The following is a 14,484-nucleotide window of genomic DNA, read 5'->3' as shown; positions in this document are numbered from 1 at the left end:
TTTGCACCATCTGGGTGTGAAAGGAGCAGTCAAGCTTTTAATTGCAGTCCTTGGGCATCTGGTACCTTCCTCCTGCTGCTTGGGGTGCAGACATAGTCAAGGGAAGATGCCCTGTGTGTCTGAGGCATGTAGAGAGTTAAAGCTGGGGGGAGCAATGCCACTGCCAGTGTAGCCACCGTGCCAGAGATGGGTCCCTGGGGAGGGGAATGAGGAGATTGTTCCCACTTCCACTGTTCACTCATCACCTTTTTTTACCAGCTCAGGAGAAAAGGAAAGTTGGTGTTTCAGTTGTCTGGGCTTCCTATTCTAATTGGACGCACTTTTCTGAATGGCAAATAGTCCCAGCTGAGGAGATGTAAAGCAGATGTGGTGGGGARTGTGACCTGTTGTGTGAGCAGGAGCCGGGCTTGTGCCGTGACTGCCCTCTGGGAACAGGACAGACACCTGCTGGAGACTTGGGCAAAGCGGGAGATCTGTAAAAGGCTGATAGCTGGATCAGCTACTTGCTCTGCTTCAGTGTATGATTCAAGTGGTGGGAAAGGCAAGAAGGCAAACTCCATAGTAGCCCATGATAGCAGTGATGCCGACACAGTCCATCACTCCAGTGTGGCAGAACAATGCTTGTGATCTTCACGTGCTGCAGCAATGGGAAGGCAGYGTGAGAAAGGGAGAACAATCAGACTCCTCATTAGGGAGTATGATTTCCAGCATTTACCTGGCRTAGGTTATCCAGACTTTTCCAGCCCCACATGCTGTTGAGATATTAGCGTATCTGTCTAGTGGTGTGGCTAGATGCAATGAGCATCTGCAGTTTCTGCAAACTTGCTCAGAAATGTCGGTGTGTCAGGAAAATGTCTCCATTAAGACTGAGATTTTTGTAGTGAATATGCAAATCCGTCAGTGACAATGATGCCCCTGTGTTGTTTTGGCTTTTCTTTTTAATTTAAGAGGTAAGAAAACCAAGCGGGATCTAACTATAGATGTTTTGAGATGTCAGTGTATTGTACACAACTCCAGCCAAAGYGTTGGCAGCCAACTTAGAGGTAAGGATGGGGACAAACAAGTGATGGTACAATTCACCTGGAAGCAGTTCACAGTTCACCACAGCACAGGCAGGGGCTGGCACAGAMACACACCATCCCTCTGCCTGGAAAGCTTCCTGTTCTAAGGTGTGCCTTACACTTTGTACTGGTCACRGAGGAGAGGTGTGGGGTGTGCTTCTGGGTTATGGAAGCACAACTTTGGGATGTGATGGGAGGGTCAGGGATGTGTTGGGAACAGAGGGCCAGGATCATGAGTGGGTGGTGGGGGTTATGGAGGGAGCGTGGGTGTTCAGCTTGCTTTGGAAGCACAAATCACTGTAAATCAAATACTTGAGGAGGTAAGATTGAAACTTGTGTTGTTTCTCGCAGATCAAATTACCAAGTTTAGGCCATCTGTATTTCTTGGCGCTTTTTAAGTGGTTTGTACTACAGTGTGTACAGCACTGTGCCAGAGGAGCAGGCATGTGTTAGTGAAGGACATGAGGGGTTTTCTTCCRTCTTCTATATTTTCCATGTTTCCAGGGTGTAAAAACTGTGTCCWTCACATTGAGGGTGTGGGTGAGACCAGTCCAGTGGCACAGGGTACATAGAGCACCACTCCTCTTGTCCTATGTTAYGCTGACTTTGAGGCCCAGAAACTCTTCATCTGGCTTCTCTGAATAAATGTGCAGCTATTTTCATGTTCCTCCAAACGTGTTTGCACTTAGAAAGGAAGGGAGAGGTAAGGAAAAGCTAACCTGAATCTTTTACCTGGAAATAATATTGCCTAATGCTTGTACTTAGAAATCAAGAGTCAGTTATCTGGAGKTTTTACTGGCTTTGGTATAACCTTCTATTGATGTCAGAGAAACCAGTCACTTTTCTATGCTTTCAAGGGCCATTTTCTAAAATGTGTGTAATCTTCTTATGCATATTATTTAGCTCAAAGGGTGAATAAGAATATTTAAAAAGAATTAAAGCTTATAAAGTATTCTAAGATTTATTAATATAAGTTACCATAGGAGTGCAAATTAAATTCTGCTATTTTACWACTAAAAAATAACCTACAGTTTTAATTGTTACTGTTTTGAGATGGATTCAAAGGCATAGCATAAGGGTGAAAGACACTGTATTCCAYTGTCGATCTCCAAGATCATCTACAMCCTGTWCCTATTACTCTTCAACTGTGCAGAGTGTTTAGTTTAGTACTGGTGGCTTTTAAGGAGCAGTGYAGTGATATTTCAAGAGAGGAAGACAAGTAATTTGTAAATATACTGGATATCTTGAGGTGTTTTTCCTGCACTGAAACAATTGAATACCAAAGTGGGAAAAGCACAAATAAAGCTGAAATCTGCCTAAACYGGGCACATTCTGGATCCCACAGCTCAAACTGATCAGTGGATACATTTTCTGTAATTATGTCAGAAATTTCTTTTCAGCTCAGATGGCTCATTGGATGGGTCAGTGGAGCCCRGGCAGGCAAACGTACAGTTGGCATTATGAGTGCTAAATGTGAATTGTTTGTGGGGTCAGTGGGGCATGGTATCAGCTCTGTGGGGAGAACATAATTTCTCCATGACAACAAAGATGAGTGTTTCCCAATAGCAGGTTGTGATCTCTCCCAGTGGCGTCCTTGGGATGGTTCAGGGGAGGCTGTGCAGCATTTTATGCTTGTGAGGGAACAGTCARCTGCCTTTAATTGCTGACTGCACTCAATCCTTCCAGGGCAGAGGTTTCTACATTTATATCAGCAGCCAGTAACTATAACYTATTCTTGTTCTTTTGGCCAACAGTAGTTAACCCATCCTTGGCTAATTAAAGACTGGGATGAAAGCAGACCACACAAAGACAGGCTAGGCCAAAAGAGAGTTAAGCTCTCAGAAAGTTTAAGGATTTTTGTCCCAAGGGAAATGAGGGCACATTGAAAATATGCTACTATCCACAGCTCTCTGCCTTACAAAAGAGATCTTCAGGAGGTTCCGAGGAGTTTTTGTGATCCCCTCCCAAACCAATGYGAAGATGAACACTCTCGGGAGGAGCTGCTGTAGTGCTCTGTTTCTGAAAGCTTGCTGACAGCAGTGTTGTTTTCTGATCCATAGGTCCAGAGGATGGCATAGCAATAACATCACTGTCCAGGGAGCTGGAGTCCTCCCTCGCCGGGCTGCATGCTGCTTGAGCTGATCCCAAGCCTTTGTTTTTGGACTGAAGAAACCTGAAAACCTTTCTCTGCTAATTCATGAGCCAGCAGGATGTGGTCGCCGTGCTTTCAGAACGCCTGCTTGTAGCCGCCTACAAAGGCCAAGTGGAGAATGTGGTGCAGCTTATCAACAGGGGTGCCAAGGTAGCGGTTACCAAGGTAACGAGAGAAAAACGCTTTGCGAAAGCCCTGGGAACTAATGTAACGCTTCTAGACCATTGTCTGTGAAAATGCCCTCCTAGCTTTACCAATCTGAATGTGGCTGAGGTTAGTGTTCAGATTTCCTTAAAGTTTGCAGTAAATAGCACACGCAAATTTACAATATAGTGCAYGTCTTGTGTTTATACCCTTTGCAGTGGGCGCAGCTGTGATGAACGCTGAGTCCTTGGAAACACAGTGTCGACAGAAGGGAGCAACATTTTTCAAAGTGTGCATTGACTTTTGAACACTGTGCGACCCGATGAATGGAGCGATTCATCACTGTCAAGGGAAGGCGGTTCAGGGCACCCATCTCYGGGGTGAGGGGATGGGGAAGAGCCACCTCTTGTGGCAGGGTAAAGGGACAAAGAAAGCGTTTCTTGCTGCTGAAGCCTTTTGGTGCAGCAGCCTCACTTACACCCAACATCTTCATTGATTTGTTCTGTTTAGCCCCTTAGTTCCAAACTTGTGCAAATAGTGTTCCCCATGCCTTTGAGATKAAGTCAAAGTCAAAGGATTTCTGCTTAGATACAAGAGAGTTCAAACTGATATTCACCTATTCCTAATTCTCAACATGTTATAAATAATACTATCTTAGAAAATATGAGATGTCATTGACTGTTACAGAGAAGATTTGATTAGCAAAAAGCCTTAAAAAGAACTAGGTAAGTTAAATCTTTGAAGCTGTGGCATAAAATTTGGGGCTGTTTTGATGAACTGTTGTTCTCCATCCCATCTACTTTYATTTATGTTTCCATATTGGTTTTGAACATTGTATATGTATGGGAACTAAAATTTACAGATAGAAAACACATTTGATAAAAAGAGGAAAAGGCAGATTGCTTATCTGTTGGTGACAGTTGTTTTCAGTCCGTTCACAGTGTTTGAGTTGTAGATAATACTTATTTTGAAAGCTGTAATGAGCCAAAGACAACCTGTGTTTGTAAATTTTGTTTGCCAAAATAAGTACCCTCTTGTCGGTAGATACAAATCACAGATGCAGTAAGCATGAATACTTTCATGTTGATGCCTGTTTGGCTGTCCAAGCAGCTCTGATGAATAGCTGATGAACAGCTATTAAAGGTCATAATAGATCAGGAAATACCAACTTACAGATACCTGAATGGTAGCTCAGGATTTTGTGGTTGTGTTTTCTTTTGTTTGTTGTTTTTGGGTTTTTTTTTAAAGATGATGAACTTTGACACTGCTGAGGGACTTTTGCTAATTACATTAAGAAACAAATAGTGTAGATCTGGCTTTGAAACACAAAATCAGGMTAATTTGATATAATGTAGATTTCCTAGAGTTGACTAGTTTTTCTTTCCTRTATGACATAGATAGCTCCTTTGCTTTTTGTTCTACCCTGTGTGGAAAACCAAAACAAAGTTCATTTGGCAGCAAAACTGTGGCCAGGTGCAAAGTGTTGATGTTTCTGTTGGAGAGCTGTGTTTGCCAGCAGTGCTGGAGAGCTGTGGGCTCTGGGGCCATCCCAGAGCTCATGTAGCTCATGTAGCTCACCCAACACTACAGCATTTTAGCCATTCTTTCCTGGAAGTTGTGGGTCATCCCCGTGGAACCCAGAGAGGGAAGATGATGGAAGCTGTCCCTGTTGTCATTCTGGATGCATGCCAGCACACCAACACACAGTACAGCTGAGGTTCTGGGTAGCTTGGTGACAGCCCTGCTCAGAAGAGATGAAGTCAGATCTGCAAGACTGTGGAGGAGTCTTGCAGAGGAGCGGAGACGCTCTCAGAGCAGCAGCCAAGGCTGTGTGTACGCCGTGTTTTGRAGCGCACACACGCTTCCTCCTCCCACACTGTGAGCCAGAGAGAGCTGAGCTCAGTGTGAGCCAGGAGGGGTGAAACCAGCCTGCTGCCCTCACCAAAGCCATCAGTTCAGGCTCCATAATGTCCTGTCCAAATGTACACAGAGTGCAGTTTGTATCTGGCTCTCACCCAGCCAGCCAGCTGCATCGGGAGAGCATGTGCATATTTGCCTACGAAAGGCTGTATAAACATACCCTGGAAGAGCTTGGCTTGCTAATCTGATGACACACAAAGGCTGGAAGGAGAAAGAGCTGTTTAAAGTTAAGGACAAGGTTGTCAGAAGAGCAAGGATGTATAAATTAGATTCAAGTATATTTAAACTGGAAATTTGAAGGGATTTTTTAGCCATCACAGCAACAGGTTCTTGCGCAGTCTTCCAATAAGTAGAACAAGCATAAAATAAGAACAGCTTTCAGGGTAGGGGATCTTAATTTCAGAATGGAAATTAGATGGCAGGCTTGTTGTAGTGCAGTAAAATAGACCAAGCTTTCAGATAAATTGAAACCCAGAGCCTTTTGCTCCTCCAAGATAAAACTCATTGCACAATGAAGCATAAAAATAAATTTACCCATGCCTTAGTTCTCTTTTACCTTTGTGTCTTCTTCTTTTATTTGTAGTTTTCGGTTTGTTCTTTCTAATTATAAATTACAGGGGTTTGCTTAAAAAAAAAAAAAAAAAAAAAAAGGATTTGGTACTGAGTTCTGTGGGGTTTATTGAAGTAAGACACATGGAGACAAAGCTCTTTTGGAGGGAGAGAAAACATTCCCATATCCCAGTAGGCTTAAATGTATTTCAGATTCGCATCTGTAAGCACAGATGAATTGTTGTGAATAACACCACAGAGCCAGAGCTTAAAGTGAGATAAATGCTAGAGATAAATGCTCGAGTTCTTTATTCAAAAAGGATTAATTGAGCATAGCTCAAGAAAAATGAAGGATATTTTCTGTAACGAACCAAGTACTTGTAAATGCCTTACAGCTGAGTTGTCCAGTTCTATTTTTGTCCTGTATGGAAGGTCATATGATGTGGTTAATTGTTGCTCCAGTAAACAACAATTCAGCTGCAAAACAGTGTTTCATTTTTGTCACTTCTGAGTAGATTATTTCAGAAAAAAAAGAGGAGGAATATGAAAGAAACAATGGAGAATACACATGTCCAGGTGCTCACTTCAGCCTTACACTGGGCATGCACTTGTTTCATTTTGGCAGCATTACCAGCAAGGCATCTGTGCAAGTGAAGTCAATATGACAATGTGCACCTCCTCTGCCTCCAGTGAGGGGCACTCAAGCTCATTCCAGATTTGGGGCCTTTTAAAATATGTGAAGAAGAGCTGATGGCCACTAGGTCACAGTGCTGCTGGCAGTCTGTCATCAGGGAGCCCACAGTGGGGCAGGGCTGGTGGCACTGTGTGGCACATGCAGTGAGCACTTGTCATGGTGCTGGACCTCCACAGGGGGTTGTGGCCCAGGGCAGRTATGGTGCTTAGCAGAGGTTTGATGGTTCTACTCTTCTCAAAGGGCACCCACTCAGGGTGCWCTGTTGCTGCTCTGCCTGATAGGACAGCGATAATTTCTGTTTTTATGCCCTTTTTGTGTGACATTCTTCACATCTGTGAAATGTATAGCCAGCTCCTTTATGAAAAAATACCCTGAACAACCGGTCATATATACTGGCTGATCCAACAAGCAGGTGCCCTTATCAAGTATTTTGGTGAATAAGCTGCAAAAATTAAAAACTAAGAACTTTAGCCTTTTCTTTCAATCAAGAAAGCTGGTCCCTTCTTTCAGTCCTGCTGTAAYAGAGCTCTCTTTCAGTGACATTATTGACAGCTGCATCTTTGTCACAAAAGCACTGTGACTTGCTGTGCTGATGTGCCTTGCTGTTGTCGCAGGATGTTGTTGTTCTTTTCCTGGGGTATTGGATTTGTGTGGCCAGGTTTTGGTATCAGGAAGGGCTACAGGTGTGGCTTCTGTGAGAAGCTGTCAAAAGCTTACCCATGTCTGGCAGAGCCACTACCGGGTGGCTCTAAGATGGATGTGCCACTGGTCAAGGCTGGGCCAGTCAGAAATGGCAGTAGCACCCCTGTGTTAACATATTTAAGAAGGGAAAAAGAAGCAGCTATATAGAAGATGTAATTACAGCCAGGGAACAGCAGAGTGAGAACATGTGAGAGGAACAGCCCTGCAGATACCAAGTTCAGTGGAGAAGGAGGGGCAGGAGGTGCTCGAAGCTGGAGCTGAGATTCCCCTGCATCCCGTGGTGCAGACCATGGTGAAGCAGCTGTGCCCCTGCAGCCCATGGAAATCCATGGGAATGCAGAGGTCCACTGCAGCTTGTGGAGGGACGCCCACACCAGAGCAGGTGGATCCTGGAGAGAACTGTGAATCCACAAGAAACTTGTACTGGAGCAGGCTCCTGCATTAAGAACATAGAATATAAAATTGAATTCTGCAGAGAATGATGTTAATACAGAAAGAAAAAAAAAAAAAGCAAAGGAATGCAAAAGGTAGTGCTTCTGTTTTGATTCAGTAGTTGTTTGATTTAACTTCTACGCTGGTCATGTTATGAACACACTATATGGCAACACTATTGTAATGCTGGAGTACTTTAAGTTTCAACTTCAGAGCATGTTGAGTTCTTTAGAGTTCTTTTTTTCTTGTTTAAACTAAGACGGAAAAAAATGTCTTGGTGCTTTCATATTTTTGCACTCCTTCAGTTTGAAAAGCTATTTGTGTCTGTTTTAAACAATAAATAAAGATAAATTAAAAGGGACTAACAAACATTTAGGAACTTGCTGAATGCCTRTTGAGGTCAATGAGAAGCTTTCTGCTGACTTGAGCGAGCAGGTTATTCATGGAGAACAGTCTAACAAATCATCAGTGTGAACAATGTGACAGGACTTGGATTTTGCTTTCAGGCTTTCCCAGAAAATGTGGACAGGCATGTTTTTATGAGTACAAAATGGAYGGATAAATAACAGTCCTTGTGCATCACAAGAGCAAGGTGAGATGGAGAACTGAATGTACCTGCATAGAAGTACCTACACGTACATAAACAGAAGGGAAAATTGTGCAGCTTGTGGTGCTAAGGCCCCCCTGTGTGGATTTGGTTGTGGAGTGCATATACACTGGCAGCAATGCTAAGAGGATTCTGCTTTTAAATGGTGTGTATCGACAGCTGCCTGTCAATGTCTGGGATTTAGGGCACAGATTTAATGGAAAGAAAAACCTACCCTCGCATTTTACTGCTGAAGTTCATGTGACTTACTGTGCTTGGCTGCAACCCGATACACCCCACAGCTACAGCAGCGAGTCACGGTGGTTGGAAGTTGCAGCCTTAGCCCAGTGGGTCCCATTTATTTTGTCAATAAGTCCGTGACATAGGACCATTTGTATGATTTGTTGCCTGATGAAGCAATTGTTTACATTTGAATAGAAGTCCAAATTGCTTTTTTTTTTTTTTTTTTAACATGTGAATGACTGCTTTATTGGTTCATTAATCCCAACTTGTAGCAGTCTCTCATTTGTATTTGTAATAACCCCCAAATCATTACAGTTCATATCTGGCAATGCTCACTAGCTTTTAAGTCAGTAATCTGCATGTTGAGCAGTCCCTGGGTTTGGTGGTGTCTCTTTGCAGTGAGCATCTAGGAGACACTCTCATTTGTATGTTTTTTTCCCCCATGTGTGTTTTCAGATAAACCCCTTCTTTGCTGCTGCATTGAGTGCAGAATGTCTTTATGAAGGAGACACACAGAGGGRATTTTGTCTGTCTGCCTTCATCTCTGCCCCCTATATATTTTGGGAAGGGTGAATTGYTGTGAGAGAAAAACTTTGTGGGCTGTTGTTTGAGTTAAAGGCATGAAGGCAAGAGCAGCCCTGACTGTTGCTGCTGTGACACGGAGTTGTCATCAAAACACAAGGGGCACCCAAATTGTCTTGGCATTGCTGGTTCTTGCAGGGTTGTGATTAATCTTGAGAAGATCAGTGCTCTTGCAAAAGCCTGAGCCTCTAATCAATGTATTATGCTGGAATTGATCCTCCTTCCCGGTCTCCTCCCCTGGTTATCAGTGTCATAGCTTTTGTATGTAGTGTCCCTTTGAAGTAGGAAGAACTCAAGGACTGCATGTATGCAGCAGCTCTGGTTCCTGAAGGCCTCTCTCTAGGGTTCTCCAGTAGCTGAGATCCCTCTGAACCTAATGTTGCTGGATAAAGAATATGAAACACACAAAAGCTCTGGAATAAAAGTAATCCTTTTAGTCTTTCAAAACTGTGCCAGCAGGCGCAGTCTATGTGGCAATTGCCCAGGAAGGTGTGTTGGGTGAGGGAAGTATGTCCCTTGTATTCAAACAAACTCTTATTCTGCTTTCATAGCTTACTTTTAACACAGTACCTTTGACTGCATGTCAGCATTTTTTCAGTGGTTAGAGCTGGTTATTTTACCAGAAAGTTTCGCTGCTGGAATATATATTCATGTTGTTGACACTTTCCTTTTAAAGCACATGAGCAGGCTTCAAGTTGGGTTTGTTTGGGATTTTTCCTGCTCCATGCACAGATTGCTATAAATCATTTTTATGGTGTATTAATAAYCTGCCGGGAAGTGAGATAAATGCCTGGATTAGGTGATTTACTTATTGGCATTAAGAAATGTAGAAACTCAGAACCTGTGAATCTGAATGTRCTGGAGCACATATTCATAATCCAAACATACTGTTCATGATCAGGAATGATTTGTCAGTTTGTTGGGTTTTTTTAAAAATTCTCTTTCTTCTTATTTTTTTCCTTCTCTATTTTCTTTTTTCCCCTGTATTACCTGGGGATTTTATGCCTCCTGCTGTTGAGTTAGCTGGAACAGCAACACCGCCCTGGCTCTCCTCCAGGCTGATGGAGAAGGAAGTGTGGTCAGTGCAGCTCAGTGTCCTTCAGTATAGGGAAGGGTTTTAGGGACCTACAGCCAGATCAAGCCAGAGGCACCCAGGCTGGAGGCTGGATGGTGTCCAGGGGTAGTGGTGACATCAAAAACAAGCCCTTCCCATGCCTTTAGCAGGGCAGGAATGAAAGTTTCTCACATGGGAACCAGCTGCTACTGCCAGCAGGGGACAACCTGTGGATTTTGAGAGAYCCGTGTGTCATAGAGTGGGTAGGGACTTTGTAGTCAGAACTGTGCCTTCATATCAGTAATGTAGGACAATTAATGAACACTTAACATTTCTGAAGCACAGCACAACTAATCAGTAATGACACAGACATTTTGCCCTCAGTCGTTCTGTTGATTTCAACAGTGTTTTTGCTTTTTGCCCTGAAGAAGCCAAGTTAACAAGRCTTTCCCAGCTATGTGGGTATGGAATTTGCTAGATGAAAACAATCTTGTCTTGAGCATGATTTATTCTTTATTTGAAGTAGTTTTCTTACTGAAGAAGTTGCTTAAAATCTCAGCTTATGGTTGCCTTCTGCGTACTTCAARCCAGTAGTTAAACAGCTCTTGAAGTGTTTGCTCCTTCTGTGTTTGATATATTAGGGCTGTTTGTCTTCCTTTGCAGGGTAAATCATTGGGTGGAGAAATAGATAATAGCACCAGTAATGAAGGAAAAGGTGAAGAGTAATGTGACTTTACAGGTGAAGAGTAATGTGACTTACAAGTGACCCTCACAAAATGCCTAGTGAAGAAGACAGCATTCTTCGTGAAGATACCTTGTGAATTTAGCAATTGCTAAATTGTTGCCTTTATTGCCATTAACTAATCTCGGCTGAACAGTTTCAGAGTGTTGCTGTTTCACAGATCTTAAAGTGTTTCACTTTGAGATTTTAGAGAGAGAGGTTAAAATAAGTGTTGTCTTAAAAAAAAAAAAAAAAAAAAAAAAAAAAAAACAAAAAAAACCAAAAAAACCAGGCACATCTTCAGCAAAATGAAGTTGGTTGTCAGACGTGGAAGTCACTTGGAGTGATTACAGGTCTTCCATCCCTTTTCAGGGGAGCATCTGTCATGTGCCACAGTTCAGTAATTCTTATTTCTATTACAATRTATGAATTAGCCAGCTATTTCAACTTGGCTGTACAGAGGGAAGGTGACAGTAATTGACAGTTCTGTCCTCCAGAGGGACAGAAACAAAAAGGTCGTGACTTCTGYTTAGGCATGGACACAGAGTCGGATCCAACTTTGTGAGGAAATTCTCTTATGTGACTATAATATCCCTTTTGTAGAGTGTCATTGGGATTACCTGAAATGTTGCAAAAAGTGGAGGAGGAGTTTTCACCTTTCACAAAGGTAATGCCTTTCAGAGCATTACAGAGGAATGATGAAAAGCAGATCAAATTCTATTCAACTACTATGTATAAAAGTTTATCTTAAGTTATTATTTTCTTCTCATTTATAGCATGGCCGGACCCCCCTGCATCTTGCTGCCCACAAGGGTCATCTCCACGTTGTCCAGGTTTTGTTGAAGGCAGGTTGTGATCTGGATATTCAGGATGATGTAAGTAGAGACAACCTTTTTACTTGGGGTGGAGGGGAAAAGGTGATTTGCAAATAACCATAGACCTTCACTTCTTTGAAGTAGGATAAAATAAAAACAAAATCTGTCTGTTTTCCAGTTCAGAGATGTAGCCTCTAATTTGGAAATGCAAAAGTGCGTGGGTAACAATGTAAAATGTGGTGGTTTTCAGTGAAAAGCTTGGTCCTCTTGCTCAAACTGGAGAGCTTTATAAGATCTGTGCTTGTGCCTGGCAGGTGTGAGAGTTGTCACCTGCTGCTTCTTGTACAAATGCACTAGGAGTTCATTGTGGGAACCTGCTGGAGGATGTCAGGTAGGGGACACAACCCAGTGTCATGTTTGCCTGAAGTGGGAGATGCTTTTTGAGTAGAGATCCCTCAGCATCCAGAGCAGCTGCCTTTAGAACAGTGCCTTGCCATGGGGAGATCATCCCCATGGCACCATGTTTCATGTGGGGTTGTCACATCTCTCAGGTTATTGTGTGGTGAGGCATCAGCACCAGCTTTGAATTTAGCAAATGGTAGTTTGTTTTCATTTGGTAAAATAAGTAAGTTACTGGAATTTCTCGGCTTTCTGTAAGAGTAGTTCAAATCTTGGACTGGGCTTTAAGGCACTTTGGAGTGACACAGTTTTAGTTCCCTCATGCTGGTAAAAAAAGGTGTGGGCTGAAATGTGCAACATGGTCGAATAACCATGTTTTCTTCAAATTTATTACTAACTTGTGATGGCACTCTGGAAGAAGTTTGAGGAAGGGTTGCTTTTGTTAAATGTGTATAGCAGTTGGAAAACTGGTTTCTTTCTCTGCATGTGTAGCTGATTCCCTGTGAGACGTGAGCAGTCTGCCTGACAAGCTTGGGGCTGGGGTGCTGATGTGGCCAACTTTCTACAGGGAAACTTGTTTTTCCAGGAAGAAAATTTGCTTCCTGCACTCTTTAGTCTTTCCCTATGCCCATCTGTGAAATGGAGCAGATTTGCAAGTGCAGTGGGAGAATCAGTTTATTCAGATGTACCCTGGCTATGCTTTTTGACTTCTCCCAGCAGAAATGATTCATTAGGTATTTAAGACAAAATTGCAGATACTTTACAAATACAGTCAGTTTTCCTGAGAAAAGTGCTGCTTTAAGAAAGCAAGAGCTTCCACTGACTTGGTCAGATTTGGTGTCTGTGGAAGCTGATTTTTGAGTAAGTCTGATTTATTTGTTTTAATCCTCTAGGAGTAAAGTCTAGGCTGTTTATATGCAAACATGATAGCCATAATGGAAAAACAGTAAATCAGTGTTTAGCATCATTTCAGTTCAGTGAAGAACTGTGCCCTTGTAGAACTACTCAGCTCATAGAAGACCTATTGTCTTGTGAGCTTCTCAGGGGCTTTGTTCCAGACATTTGGATACTGCTTCTAAATGTGGTGGTTAACATGAAGAGAATAGATGCATGCTGGATTCATAGATACTGTTTCTTTAAAATGTATTTTGATTTGGAGCTCTGTATTTAGTAGTAGTAATTTGGCTGGGATTGAGGAGAGTCTCAGGAGTTGCTGAATCTCGATGGGTGTATTTGGATTTGTCTCAGAGGAGGAGGAAGTCTAAAACTCCAAATGAAGGTTTGTGCTTGCGATAGGTAGTCACTAAAGTATTTCTGCTTTCCTTTTACTTAGGTCTTCAAAGAAGGTTCTCTGTTTATGGCTTCTCCTTGTGTAATTAATTTTTACAGTTTATGCCCCACAGAATATGTTTGTAGTCTCTTTTTTTGCAGTCTGTTGATTATGCCTTCTATCACTTTTACTGTATGCTTATATGGCAGTGAAGGCATCTTAGTCTCAAGTGTTGATTAACATCTGTATGTTTCATTACTGTTTTTCAGGAACACAGATTTAGGTTGAGATACGAAAATGCTTGTGAGAGTGCGGAGTATTATATTTAATTGAAAAGCAAATTATTTTGCTGAATCTGGTTTATGGCATTGTTGTGATAACACACAAAAAATGAAAAAGATGACCTACATTTTATTTTTCTAAATTACAAGAGAAACTTAAACATTTTATTTTGGGGTTTTGATCAAATTTAAGACTAAGTTTTAATTTGCTAGATGATAAGCAGAAACTTAAGAGCTGCTGAATGTTGTGGACAGATTAAAATGCTCCCTTCGTGTTCTACAGATATATTCTCTAAAACAGTAAGAACCGTAAGAATTAGTTGAAGAATGACCTCCAGTGGCCTGGAGTGGGATTATTACGAATTTCAGCCGGTGGAGTCCAGCTCTGTAGAGTACGCCACTCCGAGAGCTGACTCTTTCCTTCTCCCTGCCAATACTGACAACTCTTACTGGGATCCCAATGCCATCTCTGAATGGTCAATGAGTGTCCATACAGCACACACCTCAGAAATAGTCCAGGAGAAAGTTGTCCCGGTGAAGGAAATCAAGGATGAAAAAAATAAGAGAAACCAGAAGAGAAAGGCTAGGAAGGAACCTAGAAGAACAGAAAGAGAGAAGGAGGTTAGAACTCTCGTGCATCAGCCCTGCCCCGTGCCTGTTGCCTGTCCCGGTGCATGCTGCGAGTCCCCGGCACGGCGCTCCGGCATGGCCGAGCTCCCTGCGCTGCATGGCTGCATGGCCCGCTTGGCGCTCCGTGCTCTGCATCCACTTTCCTGCCCTGTCTGCACCCTTGGAAATCTAACTGGGAAAACTAGTTGATGTAAAACAAAAGGCCAGAGGCTCTGAAACTTTCCTTCTGGAAGCTCCAGTTTAGGCAGC

General features: G+C 42.6%; 1 long non-coding RNA gene across 3 annotated transcripts in view; it reads left to right on the top strand.

Moving 5' to 3' along the window:
• The window catches only part of LOC130584601 (uncharacterized), a 64,513-nt gene extending 50,321 nt beyond the window's left edge, over positions 1-14,192 (top strand). For all 3 annotated transcript variants that reach the window (XR_008966517.1, XR_008966518.1, XR_008966516.1), the window contains exons 4-6: positions 3,122-3,378; positions 11,617-11,715; positions 13,889-14,192. This is a non-coding gene — a long non-coding RNA (uncharacterized LOC130584601). The remainder of the gene's footprint in view (positions 1-3,121; positions 3,379-11,616; positions 11,716-13,888) is intronic.
• The last annotated feature ends 292 nt before the right edge of the window (positions 14,193-14,484 follow it).

The sequence above is a fragment of the Malurus melanocephalus genome, unplaced genomic scaffold, assembly GCF_030028575.1.
Source record: "Malurus melanocephalus ecotype Western Australia unplaced genomic scaffold, MMel_1.1 scaffold_732, whole genome shotgun sequence".
Classification (NCBI taxonomy): Eukaryota; Metazoa; Chordata; class Aves; order Passeriformes; family Maluridae; genus Malurus; species Malurus melanocephalus.
This window is presented reverse-complemented; position numbering and strand designations above follow the sequence as displayed.